This window comes from Procambarus clarkii, chromosome 13 (genome assembly GCF_040958095.1).
Source record: "Procambarus clarkii isolate CNS0578487 chromosome 13, FALCON_Pclarkii_2.0, whole genome shotgun sequence".
NCBI lineage: Eukaryota > Metazoa > Arthropoda > Malacostraca > Decapoda > Cambaridae > Procambarus > Procambarus clarkii.
The window spans coordinates 16,846,386-16,860,435 of NC_091162.1; the positions used below are offsets into that span (position 1 = coordinate 16,846,386).

At 50.6% G+C, this 14,050-nt stretch overlaps 1 protein-coding gene across 16 annotated transcripts in view; it reads right to left on the bottom strand.

Moving 5' to 3' along the window:
* Positions 1-14,050, bottom strand: part of Mef2 (myocyte enhancer factor 2) — a 653,808-nt gene that overhangs the window by 256,146 nt on the left and 383,612 nt on the right. The window contains exon 3 of one of the 16 annotated variants that reach the window (XM_069323720.1): positions 1,950-2,007. The exons of the other annotated variants lie outside the window; for them this stretch is intronic. The gene's annotated coding sequence lies outside the window, so the exon portion shown is untranslated. The remainder of the gene's footprint in view (positions 1-1,949; positions 2,008-14,050) is intronic. 16 annotated transcript variants of the gene reach the window in all.

Here is a 14,050-nt window from a genome sequence, read left to right on the forward strand (position 1 = left end):
CCCCCCACAACCAATCACCCCCTGACCACCAACCAACATGACAGGGACTCAAAGCAAGATCACACACACACACACACACACACACACACACACACACACACACACACACACACACACACACACACAGGTGGAAACTGAGTACCCACATGAGCCACAGAGACGTTAGAAGGAACTTTTTCAGTGTCAGAGTAGTTAACGGATGGAATGCATTAGGCAGTGATGTGGTGGAGGCTGACTCCATACACAGTTTTAAATGTAGATATGATAGAGCCCAGTAGGCTCAGGAATCTGTACACCAGTTGATTGACAGTTGAGAGGCGGGACCAAAGAGCCAAAGCTCAACCCCCGCAAGCACAAATAGGTGAGTACAAATAGGTGAGTACACACACACACACACACACACACACACACACACACACACACACACACACACACACACACACACACACACACACACACACACATTAGGAAGTGATGTGGTGGAGGCTGACTCCATACACAGTTTCAAGTGTAGATATGACAGAGCCCGATAGGTTCATGAATCTGTACACCTGTTGATTGACGGTTGAGAGGCGGGACCAAAGAGCCAGAGCTCAACCCCCGCAAACACAACTAGGTGAGTACAACTAGGTGAGTACACACACACACACACACACACACACACACACACACACACACACACACACACACACACACACACACACACACACACACACACACAGGAGACCCCAAACACGACAAACATGCAGCTCTCTCTCTCTCTCTACTAATGAGATTAAATTACAGCAATTTAATCCGTGTCGGAGTGGCAGTTGATCCGCCAATTAGCACCGAGACAAGCACTCTACACCCGGGGAGTCCGTGGCCCTGTCTGTGGCTCCCGACCAATCATCCAATCCCCGTCCATAATTGCTTCAACTCTTAGTTGCAAGCATTCTAAAGGGGGGTTTTAATCCCGCAGCAAAAATAGCCCCCAAAGAGGCTATTATTACCACAAATGATTAACCATTTAAACTAGTTTACCAATGACCTAACAGCCTCATTATAGCGTCTAATCATCTCAATATACGAGGGTCGTTAGTACATACGCGGGAAGATGGTGATAATTAATAGGAGGGCAGAGCCACGTGGCTATTAGCTTTGGCTATTTACTCTGGTGGTAGTTCACTGCCAGGATTATGGCTGGTTATTTTGCACTAATGACCGCTTAGGACCTCTTCCTCCTATCCCATCCCTTCCTACCTGTCCCATCCCCGCCGCCCCCCCCCCCGCACCCACCCATCCGTCTCTCTCTCTCTCTTCTCATCTCCCATGCAATCTCTTTCTCTTGCATTCCATCCCTCACTCCTATCCCATCCTCCCCCTCTACCATCCCATCGCCCTTTTTTTTCCATTCCATCTCCCACTATCTCAAAACTTCCTCAAGCTTTTCTTACAAGTGTCTTATTCCCCCCCCCCCAGGTATAACAGCTGCACCAGGCTTACTGGGAGAGAGAGAGAGAGAGAGAGAGAGAGAGAGAGAGAGAGAGAGAGAGAGAGAGAGAGAGAGAGAGAGAGAGAGAGAGACGGACCCGCCACACGCCACCAAGCCAATAGAGGTATAAAATAAGTATTAGAGAGAGAGAGAGAGAGAGAGAGAGAGAGAGAGAGAGAGAGAGAGAGAGAGAGAGAGAGAGAGAGAGAGAGAGAGAGAGAGAGAGAGAGAGAGAGAGAGAGAGACCGTACCAAAGCCATGTATATGCACTCCCATGCACAAGTACTCGACAGAGTAGCGGCACTCCGTTCCAATATACTAGTGAAACGGTAAACTTCGAGTCATCCTTGAGTGTACTTCCAGCCCCAAGAGTACTGGAAGGTGGGAGAGCAGTACTCAGAGCCACCAGAGTACTGCGAGACAACAGAGCACGTAAACCAGTTAAGAGTATACCAACAGACATCAGAGTACTCACCCTCCTGCAGAGTAGAGTGCAGGAACCTCTCGTGTTTACAGCCACAGATATATCTCACCTGGAGGAAAAGATAAAAAGAGATTGTTATATAGAACGTTTCGTGTTTGTGTGTGTGTGTGTGTGTGTGTGTGTGTGTGTGTGTGTGTGTGTGTTGACAGAGATAAGAGGTGGGAAGTTTCTGTCGTTTTATCTAGTGTATGATTCCGTTAATGAATCGTAGAATGGACTATATTATCAAGATAAGAGCAATATCCCCCCTCCTCCTCCTCCCCCCCCCCCCACACACACACACACACCAGCTGGGAGCAGGCGCGGGGTATTGTGTAAACTTCCGAAAGGATGGAGGAGGGAAGAAAAGGGAGGGGAGGGAGGGGGAGAGGGGAGAGAAGAAGGGAAGGAAGGAAGGAGAGATGAAGGGAAAGATGGGAAAGTGAGAGAGAATTTCGTATTTTTCTCGAAAGATGAAGGATATCCAGTTGGTCAGAGAGAGAGAGAGAGAGAGAGAGAGAGAGAGAGAGAGAGAGAGAGAGAGAGAGAGAGAGAGAGAGAGAGAGAGAGAGAGAGAGAGAGAGAGAGAGAGAGACGGACCCGCCACACGCCTCCAAGCCAATAGAGGTATAAAATAAGTATTAGGAAGACAACCCAATTCAAGCCATTAATAGGACTAATAACCCTTCACTATAACCAATTTTGACCGACGCTCCAAAGAGAAATCTTTTTATCAAAACCAATTATATAAACTTACTAAAAAGCCCCAATTACAAGACGCAATACCGCTGAGCTACCACTAAAAAACATTGTTTTGGATCAGAATGTCGACATAACTTTTAATCCAATATCACACTGATCTTAAGAGATAACATTGATCTCAAAAGGCAGTTAATTAGCGTTCTCTGCCAAATACGATCTGAATGAAACTGCTGCTTCCGGTGGTTTAGCATCGTTAGATACCATCTTGAGAGTTCAAGCCTGTTCAACAGAGTTGCGGACACGCCCAGTGTTCACGAGAGAACACAATTCTTCTCTGATGATAACTCTTGAGTGATCACCAGCACTCAAGAGCTTGCCAACAGACAGATAAACGCCCGACAGCTATGCATTAAGCGAATAACTGCTATAGAAGAAGTGAGTGACAGCTACACACTAAGGGAGTGACAGCTATTCAATAACTATTAAGAGGAGGAGAGCTGACAGTCCGGGAAGCGTGATCGTAGTTGACAACCGCTCAACATCACTCAAGACAGCGGGGTGATCTTAGGGTTAGCGGGGGGAGGGGGGGGGAGGGGGGATGCTGGAGAGGGGGTGAAGAGCCACCAGGGGTGAGGAACACGATCGAATTGTTACAAGACTCAGTGTGCTAGAAAGATTACTCCAAGATGAGACGCTCTCATAACTCGGAAAAAGGACGGAATGGTGCCCAACCAACCACTTGGGACGGTCGGGGATTGAACGCCGACCTGCACGATGCAAGACCGTCCAACCCAAGTGTTCGGATGAGAGGAAAGAACGAGTCTGAGATTAGCGAGATAAATCAAACACTGGCTGGAAGGAACAGTGATAAAATATGAGAGAGAGAGAGAGAGAGAGAGAGAGAGAGAGAGAGAGAGAGAGAGAGAGAGAGAGAGAGAGAGAGAGAGAGAGAGAGAGAGAGAGAGAGAGGGAGACAGACAGAGAGACAAAGAGAGAGAGACAGAGAGAGAGACAGAGAGAGAGAGAGAGAGACAGAGAGAGAGAGAGAGAGAGAGAGAGAGAGAGAGAGAGAGAGAGAGAGAGAGAGAGAGAGAGAGAGAGAGAGAGAGAGAGAGAGAGAGAGAGAGAGGGAGACAGACAGAGAGACAAAGAGAGAGAGACAGAGAGAGAGACAGAGAGAGAGAGAGACAGAGAGACAGAGAGAGAGAGAGAGAGAGAGAGAGAGAGAGAGAGAGAGAGAGAGAGAGAGAGAGAGAGAGAGAGAGAGAGAGAGAGAGAGAGAGAAAAGTAGAATTATAGAAAAGATTATAGAGATAGCTTCACGAACACACCATACAAGTAGGATCACCACACCACGAACTTCAGTTAGGGAGAGAGTGTGTGAGAGTGTGCAGGACTGTGTGGGCGTAGATAGTGTGTGTGTGGGAGAGAGTGAGGAAGTGTGCTAGAGAGAACAGGGGCAATATGGGAGTGTGGAAGAATAGGGGGAGCAGGAAAAGGGTGAGAGGAAAAGGGTGAGAGCATAAGGGAGTGGGGAGCGGTGAGGGGGGTGAGTGTGGGGGGAACAGTGTGCCAGGGTGTGGAAAAGTGTGAGGATGTGGGCGTGTGCTTGGTGGAGTGTGTGGGAGGGGGAAGTATGCGGGTGTGTGCGGGTGTGTGTGAGGGGCAGGAAAGGTATGGGCAAATAAATTAGAGAAGCGGAATATTTAGGGGGAGAGGAGGAAGGGAAGGGGGGGGGGTGAGAGATTGGGGAGGGGTGAGGAGGGTGGGGGGGTGGATCGTGGGCGTGAGTGGGCGTGTGAGGGGTGTGCGCAGGCGGCAGTGGGAGGGGGGTGCAGGGAGGGGAGGGGGGGGAAGGGATGGTGGGGGGGGGGGGTCTTAGACATAAACACAAGGCACGTGGACGCGGGGCCCCTGTATACTTAAACCTTTGCCTGCATAAACACATCTCTTGAAGACCTATCCCTCCCCCTCCGTCACTATCACGACCTATCCCTCTCCCTCCCTCACTATCACGACCTATCCCTCTCCCTCCGTCACTATCACGACCTATCCCTCCCCCTCCCTCACTATCACGACCTATTCCATTCCCTCCACTATCACCTTCACGACCTATCCCTCTCCCTCCCTCACTATCACGACCTATCCCACTCCGTCACCATCACCACGACCTATCCTACTCCCTCCGTCACTATCATCATCTCAAATTCTGTCACCAAAGACCACTGTCATGTAAGGAGCTCAATAACAGGAACTGAGAGCTCCACGGAGTTCGGAGTTCAGAGTTCGGTCCACCAGTTCGTAAACCGATGGGGGGAGGGGGCGAGAGGGGGGGAGGGGGGAGGGGGGAGGGAGGCAATAGACCAGAATCAACAATAGATGATGTCACAGAAAAAGAGGTAAAATAGAACCTATTCTAGAGGAGGCTAGAGCCTAGACTTAGAGGATATAGACACCACAAAAGTAGATTAAATATCACCATTACAGCCGTAGGAGGCTGGGCGGGTACTTCTGTCCCTTACTCGCATTTTTAATAAAACACTTGAGACATGAGATCTCCCGGAAAAAAGGGGCAAAGTAGTCTCAAAATTAAAGAAAAAAAGGGACAGATGGTTATCTTGAGATGATTTCGGGGCTTTAGTGTCCCCGCGGCCCGGTCCTTGACCAGGCCTCCACCCCCAGGAAGCAGCCCGGATGGCAAATACTAAATTACATCACTGAAGATATTCCTTATATAATGTGTCAAGAGAAAATATTCTAGATAATAATGGAACACTTGGAGAGAATAAACTTGAAATGGAAGGAAAACATAGATTTAAAAGAAAAAAAAAAAAAGTCTGACAAACATAGCAACAATCTATGATATGGTCACCAAAATCAGACACCAAATGGCAGGCTGATAAGGCTGTAATCTTACTAGCTGGTCAACAAATACTCGTTTTCTGTTTCTTATGAAAGGTTGATGTACAAGATGAAGAGGAAAGCTGGGATAACTTTTTTTTTTTTTTTTTTTTTTTTATTACTGGCAACACATTGATCTAAGGAGTACCTGACGAAGAGGAAACAAGGGGCCACAGTCAGAGGTTATCTTGAGGTTATCTTGAGATGATTTCGGGGTTTTAGTGTCCCCGCGGCCCGGTCCTCGACCAGGCCTCCACCCCCAGGAAGCCGCCCGTGACAGCTGACTAACTCCCAGGTACCTATTTTCTGCTAGGTAACAGGGGCATTCAGGGTGAAAGAAACTTTGCCCATTGTTTCTGCCTCGTGCGGGAATCGAACCCGCGCCACAGAATTACGAGTCCTGCGCGCTATCCACCAGGCTACGAGGCCCCTTGTCGTCGGTGTCGTCGAGCTGGAGGGGCTATGACATGTGAGGTCCCCCATGGCTCTCTACTGGGTCTACTGTTGTTTTTAATGTATGTGAACGATCTGCCTAGAGAGGCCACCTCATATATGAAAATATTTGCAGGTGATTAATAACGGGGAATGTAAAAATCAAGGGACTGAAGAGACTTAAAGGAAGACCTTGACAAATTCTAGGAGTGGGTAGACAAATGGCTTTTAGAGTTCAACCCCAACAAATGTAATTAAGACAGACGACGTTAAGGAATTTGCACAAGAAGACATATGGCAACTACAGGAATCAGAAAGAGAGATTTAAAGGCTGGATATAATTTTATTATCACCAGAGACACACATAAACCGGCTAACATCGGCAGCATATGAGAAGCCGGCAAACAAGGACAGAAACTAAATTCATGACTCGTTAATTTACTGGGATGGTGGATAGTTACACCCCCACGCCACTAGATGGCGGGGAGGTGGATAGTTACACCCCCACGCCACTAGATGGCGGGGAGGTGGATAGTTACACCCCCACGTCACTAGATGGCGGGGAGGTGGATAGTTACACCCCCACGCCACTAGATGGCGGGGAGGTGGATAGTTACACCCCCACGTCACTAGATGGCGGGGAAGTAGCTACTGGACACAAAACGCGTCCGTAGAATGTCGTTCACACCGGCCGGGGGAAGGGGGGGGGGGGATGATATTCCCGGCGCGGTTCATATCACGTAACGAGATTCTGACCCAAATTTGATCTGGGATGATCCCATTGAACAGGCAGCTGGCGGCCGCCAGCGCCTTTCATAAATTCTCAGAAGGTATGTTCCTTCTGCCTTATCTCGCTCTCACGATTGTTTTGGCCGCAGGTAAGCATACACGAGCGTGGCCCAGACTGGTGTGGCCCCTTGTGTGGTGTGGCCCCTTGTGTGGTGTGGCCCCCCCTTGTGTGGTGTGGTTCCTTGTGTGGTGTGGCCCTCTTGTGTGGTGTGGTTCCTTGTGTGGTGTGGTTCCTTGTGTGGTGTGGCCCTCTTGTGTGGTGTGGTGCTTGTGTGGTGTGGCCCCTTGTGTGGTGTGGCCCTTGTGTAGTGTGGCCCCTTGTGTGGTGTGGCCCTTGTGTGGTGTGGCCCCTTGTGTGGTGTGGCCCTTGTGTGGTGTGGCCCCTTGTGTGGTGTGGCCCCCTTGTGTGGTGTGGCCCCCTTGTGTGGTGTGGCCCCTTGTGTGGTGTGGCCCCTTGTGTGGTGTGGCCCCTTGTGTGGTGTGGCCCCCTTGTGTGGTGTGGCCCCTTGTGTGGTGTGGCCCTCTTGTGTGGTGTGGTGCTTGTGTGGTGTGGCCCCTTGTGTGGTGTGGCCCTTGTGTGGTGTGGCCCCTTGTGTGGTGTGGCCCCTTGTGTGGTGTGGCCCTTGTGTGGTGTGGCCCCTTGTGTGGTGTGGCCCTTGTGTGGTGTGGCTCCTTGTGTGGTGTGGCCCTTGTGTGGTGTGGCCCCTTGTGTGGTGTGGCCCTTGTGTGGTGTGGCCCCTTGTGTGGTGTGGCCCCTTGTGTGGTGTGGTGCTTGTGTGGTGTGGCCCCTTGTGTGGTGTGGCCCTTGTGTGGTGTGGCCCCTTGTGTGGTGTGGCCCTTGTGTGGTGTGGCCCCTTGTGTGGTGTGGCCCTTGTGTGGTGTGGCCCCTTGTGTGGTGTGGCCCCTTGTGTGGTGTGGCCCCTTGTGTGGTGTGGCCCCTTGTGTGGTGTGGCCCCTTGTGTGGTGTGGCCCCTTGTGTGGTGTGGCCCCTTGTGTGGTGTGGCCCCTTGTGTGGTGTGGCCCCTTGTGTGGTGTGGCCCCTTGTGTGGTGTGGCCCTTGTGTGGTGTGGCCCCTTGTGTGGTGTGGCCCCTGTGTGGTGTGGCCCCTTGTGTAGTGTGGCTGTTGAAGAGCACTTACCTATCAGTGAGGTCTAGTTCTTCATGCCCCGTCTAATAGCCTTGTTGTACCTGTTCAATTACTATTTAACTATTCTGACGTTCTAATTCTTTGTCGAATGGAGGTGGCTTCCATAGCTTCTACTTTCAGTTCGTTCCACTTGTACAGTGTAGCAGAACGTCCTTACACGCCTTCGATTCATTTGCATTTCTAGTTTCCGGTTACGTCCTCTTGTCCTACATTCTCTCGGTATTTTATACGTTGTGATCATGTTCCCTCTGTTTTTTCTACCCCCCTCCTTGGGTTGTGAGATTTGGTTCCATTAACCTATCCTCATAGCTTAATAATTTTCTCGAGTATTTAACGCCTCGAGTAAGGAAATTGGTTTATAATTTCCTATTTAAGTATGAGGTTTTCCTGGTTTTAAAAACTAATCTGATAAAGACTTTTTTTTTAAGTCGGCGGACTTAATAAGTCCCGGACGTAAAGGTTGTCTTAAATATTCGCTTATATTAGTGGATTACAGACATTTGAACGTTTGTGAATACCAGTTTGTTTACTTTGCTAAATCCAAGGAGAGGGGCTGGGGGGTGCTCAATTAAGACCTCTAAATGTTATTTGGACCTCTGCGGTGGCCCTGTGGTTCATAACGTGGCACTCATTGGCACTGTTGTTAAGGTCTATTGCTGGCGTGGGCAGTAAACTTCCACCTCTGGAAAGTTGCTAAATTTCAACAGGATTTGTAATTACTTTTTCTTAATTGGGACAAGAGTTGACTTCCGGGATTATTCACAATATATTTTCTCAAAACCTCTGGAACTGTTGTTCACTGTTTTCTAAGACGTCGCTAAGACGTCCGTAAGACGTTCCTAAGACGCCACTAAGATGTCCATAAGACGTCACTAAGACGTCCCTACGACATCACTAAGACGTCCCTACGACGTCACTAAGACGTCCCTAAGACGTCCCTACGACGTCACTAAGACGTCGTGGATGTAAGGTTGAGCCTTCGTCAAGATTTTTACGTTTTCCAGGACTTTCCTGAGTTTCTAGGAATGGTTTGGATTTAATAATAATACTAATTCATTCTGCCGCGGGACAGGCAGCCAGTGTGTATTCATACACGTTAGGCTTACATCGAGGTACCCCCACCCCCCTCCATTCCCCAAGTCGAATTACTGACCCCGCCCAGGATGCCACCCCACAACCAGCTGACTAACTCCTGAGTGCCTACTTGCTGTTAGGTGAACAGGGGCATCAGGTGATAGGAAGGGAAAGGGAACTATCAGGGCAAAGCGCCAAGTCATTACGCCTATATAGCACTGGGAAGGGGTCAGGATAATGATTTGGGATTGGCCGGGGCAGGGAAGGAATGGTGCCCAACCACTTGGACGGTCGGGGATTGAACACCGGCCTGCATGAAGCGAGACCGTCGCTCTACCGTCCAGCCCAAGGGGTTGGGGTCAGGTGATAGAAAATGCGTCCAACAAATTCTGAGTCGCCCGGGATTCGAACCCATGACGGGTTACTACTAAAGAATGTTGCTGAGGTGACCATGCACTACCCACCACCCAGCTTGGGTAGTGCTCCCTCCCCACCATCACAATCCTACCCAGAAGCTACCCTACCCTACCCACCCCACATCACTCACCCTCGCGTCCCTCATCACCTCCTCCCCCAACCAGCCTCCCCCACACCCCCAACAGCTGGGGGACAGGAGAGTGCCGACGCCTGAGAGCCATTCTACCCAAGCTTGTCCAAACACCAACCCTCCCTGACAAATGGATTATTACAAAGAACATGACCCCACCTTCCTTCACAACCCAACCCCCCTGACCTCTCATTTCCTTTATCTTGAGGATATCTTGAGATGATTTCGGGGCTTTAGTGTCCCCGCGGCCCGGTCCTCGACCAGGCCTCCACCCCCAGGAAGCAGCCCGTGACAGCTGACTAACTCCCAGGTACCTATTTACTGCTAGGTAACAGGGGCATTCAGGGTGAATGAAACTTTGCCCATTTGTTTCTGCCTCGTGTGGGAATCGAACCCGCGCCACAGAATTACGAGTCCTGCGCGCTATCCACCAGGCTACGAGACCCCTTCCTTATAGTCAAGGTGTCTATACCATCTTGTACGACGTTCATATTACTCGGGTTATTCCGTGGATCAGTGCACCAACGGCCCGGACTCTCGAGCAGGATTTCTGGATGACGGGTCTGGTCAAAGGTAAGGGCTAATGGTTGATGACCTGGTCAACGAGGTTGTTGGACCTCGCACTACACGCAGTCTGACGCTGGGATCCACGGGCTCACCATAGCCCGTGCTACTTGGAACTTTTTGTTCCAGGTAGCGAATCTTTAACACCAACAACGCTGGGATCACAACCCGGTTGATCAGGTATCCCTTGGAAGTATTGATCCAGTTCCTCTTGAACGCCTAAGAACATTGAACATGTATTTGGAGTCTTGTTCCTTTAATGTTTATGGAAGTGTCTCTTTAAGTGCACTTATACACCTCCCACCCCTTGCTTCCCCTTTCCTTAAACTCTCACCCTACACACCCTTGCCTACCCCTCCCTCTCTATACACCCTTGCCTACCCTTCCTTAACCTCCTACCCTACACACCCTTGCTTCTGACGCTACACACCCTTGCCTCTGACGCTACACACCCTTGCCTCTGACGCTACACACCCTTGCCTCTGACGCTACACACCCTTGCCTCTGACGCTACACACCCTTGCCTCTGACGCTACACACCCTTGCCTCTGACGCTACACACCCTTGCCTACCCTTCCCTCCTTTCACCTCTTACCCTCGCCTGCCCTGCCCTGCCCCTGCCACTCAGGTGACGATGTGGGGGAGCTTGGCCCCCTCCTCCTGCCCCTCATCACCACGTGGCTAAGGTAAACATCCTTCTACTTTGCCATGTCACTGTGAAGCTCTCTGGCTTAATAGTCGAAGGAGCCTCCCTGCTGTTTAACTGTTTAACTGTGCTACCATTTCCAGAGTTGTTCTCTCCCGCAGTCTGTGGTCTTCAGGGGGTCGTGGGGCCGCGCTTACGAGGCTGTTCGTCAGTGGTGCCTCTAGGGAAGGAAGGAAACGCCTCACAGGGAACTCAGAGATGACGATAAGAGGTATTCTGAGAATCTCTGAGGCATTCAGTTTCTCGGGTTGGGGCGGTAAACAATAGGCGAGGTGTAATCTGGCGTCACCGTGACACCTGATGTTGATACATGTTAATTAAGAGACAGGTGAGCTACTACGTAAGTCTTAGTGTTACTTAGTGTTACCGGAGAAATGTGATATCTCCGGTAACTCGGATATCAGTGATATCCAGATAAAATATCTGGATATCAGTGATTTCATGGATGTGGTGTTCTTTGTACTGAATGTCCCCCATCATCTGTACTCCCTTGAGCGCAGGCGGGAGAGATACATAATAATTTACACGTGGAAAATAATTGAGGGGCTGGTCCCAAACCTGCACACAGAAATAACATCACATGAGACCAGAAGACATGGCAGGATGTGCAGAATACCCCCGTTGAAAAGCAGAGGTGCAACAGGTACTCTTAGAGAGAACTCTATCAACATCAGAGGCCCGAGACTGTTCAACACGCTTCCACTACACATAAGGGGCATAACTGGCAAACCCCTCACAGTGTTCAAGAGAGAACTGGATAAGCACCTCCAAAGGATACCTGATCAACCAGGCTGTGACTCATACGTCAGGCTGCGAGCAGCCGCGTCTAACAGCCTGGTTGATCAGTCCAGCAACCAGGAGGCCTGGTCGACGACCGGGCCGCGGGGACACTAAGCCCCGGAAGCACCTCAAGGTAGCCTCAAGGTAGCCATCATCCACAGTACCATCTTGAGATGATTTCAGGGCTTAGTGTCCCCGCGGCCCGGTCCTTGACCAAGCCTCCTTTTTGTTAACCCCCCCCCCCCACCAGGAAGCAGCTGTCTAATTCCCAGGTACCTATTTACTGCTAGGCGAACAAGCGCATCAGGGTAAAAGAAACTTGTTGCTCATTTTGTGTCTCCGCCTCCACCGGGGGATTGAACCCGGAACCTCAGGACTACGAACCCGAAGTGCTGTCCACTCAGCTGTCAGGCGCCCCATTGTCCTGGCTGTTGCTATGATTCCTCTGCGTTGCCTTTTTTTGGCATTATAGATTTTCTGGCAGCATCATTATTCCAAGATCTGTGACTTGGTCGCTCCTTTCTGTGAGATGTTGTGTTCTGTGGGAGCCGGTCGGCCGAGCGGACAGCACGCGGGACTTGTGATCCTGTGGTCCTGGGTTCGATCCCAGGCGCCGGCGAGAAACAATGGGCAGAGTTTCTTTCACCCTATGCCCCTGTTACCTAGCAGTAAAATAGGTACCTGGGTGTTAGTCAGCTGTCACGGGCTGCTTCCTGGGGGTGGAGGCCTGGTCGAGGACCGAGCCGCGGGGACACTAAAGCCCCGAAATCATCTCAAGATAACCTCAAGATAAGATTCTGTACTTCTCTTGCTATCTCCCCGCAAAATTGTAATATACCCTTGTTGAACATAAATATTTCCGTTGCCCCAGGAGGCCTGGTCGACGACCGGGCCGCGGGGACACTAAGCCCCGGAAGCACCTCAAGGTAACCTCAAGGTTGCCCAGTGGAACACTTTGTTAATAAATTCCGATAGCAATTCGTCTGAATCTTCCCTTAAAGCAATCTTCACACTGTGGTGCCAACGGTGCCAACGGTGCAGAATGACACGTACCTGTGGCTTCTTCTCCAGTCTTATGTCTTGTATAAGGATTGGGAAGAGAGGCAGGGGGGGGGGGGAGTAGTGGTGTTATCCAGGATGGGTTTACTGCCACTCCTTCTTGAGGTTATCTTGAGGTGATTTCGGGGCTTTAGTGTCCCCGCGGTCCGGTCCTAGGCCAGGCCTCCACCCCCAGGAAGCAGCCCGTGACAGCTGACTAACTCCCAGGTACCTATTTACTGCTAGGTAACAGGGGCATTCACGGTGAAAGAAACTTTGCCCATTTGTGTCTGGCTGGTCCGGGAATCGAACCCGGGCCACAGAATTATGAGCCCTGCGAGCTGTCCACTTAGCTACCAGACCCCCCCCCCCCTGGGTCTGTGTGTGTATTTGTGTGTACGTGTGTGTGAATAGATAGATAGAGGGTGTATCAATCTCTATTTTCACTTACCAAGCGATCTGTTTCCTTATTCACTTGTCCAACCGATCTCGATCTCTCTCTCGCTTTACCTGTAAACGCTAAACTCTCTCCCCCCCCCCTCTCTCTCTCTCTCTCTCTCTCTCTCTCTCTCTCTCTCTCTCTCTCTCTCTCTCTCTCTCTCTCTCTCTCTCTCTCTCTCTCTCTCTCTCTCTCTCTCCCTCTCTCTCTCCCTCTCTCTCTCCCTCTCTCTCTCCCTCTCTCCCTCCCTCTCTCCCTCCCTCTCTCCCTCCCTCTCTCCCTCCCTCTCTCTCTCCCTCTCTCCCTCCCTCTCTCTCTCTCTCTCTCTCGCTCTCTCTGTCTCTCTCTCTCTCTCTCTCTCTCTCTCTCTCTCTCTCTCTCTCGCTACTATCTCCGCGTGTCCCCGGCAGTTCCCGCAGGGAGCGCGACCTACGCTCACCGACTATCGGGCGCAACATGCAAATTGGGTTCACCTGTCTCTCTCTCTCTCTCTAACATTTGTCAGCATCAGGTGTCACTGTGACGTCAGAGTACACGTCACCTCCTGTTTACCGCCGGCCCGAGACACTGAATGCCTGGGGGGGGGGGGGATTATCTTTTTTTGGTTGGGAAATGAACTGAATTTCCAGTAACTCTCTTACTAAAAGTTATCATTTAAGACCTATTTTTTTTTTTGGGGGGGGGGGGGAGGGAGGGTGAAGGGAGAGAGGAGGAGGGGGGGCATGCTGCTTGAATAACAATAGGTAGTGTTAATGATTAGTTGAGGAATTGGTGCTAATTGTGCAAAAAAAAAAAAAAGAGTGTGGAGCTGTCTGGACGGAGCGCGGAAATCCTCCTGTAGGGTAAACCTTCTCAGGTAGAGTGATGTAAACCTTTCCACTGGAGCAGGTGCTTCTACTGGCTCCACCTAAACAACAGCAGACACTGCTGTTAGTGTCAGTACAGTCGTCTACAGTCCACCCCAGTCTTAAACGACAGATTATCAACTCCACTG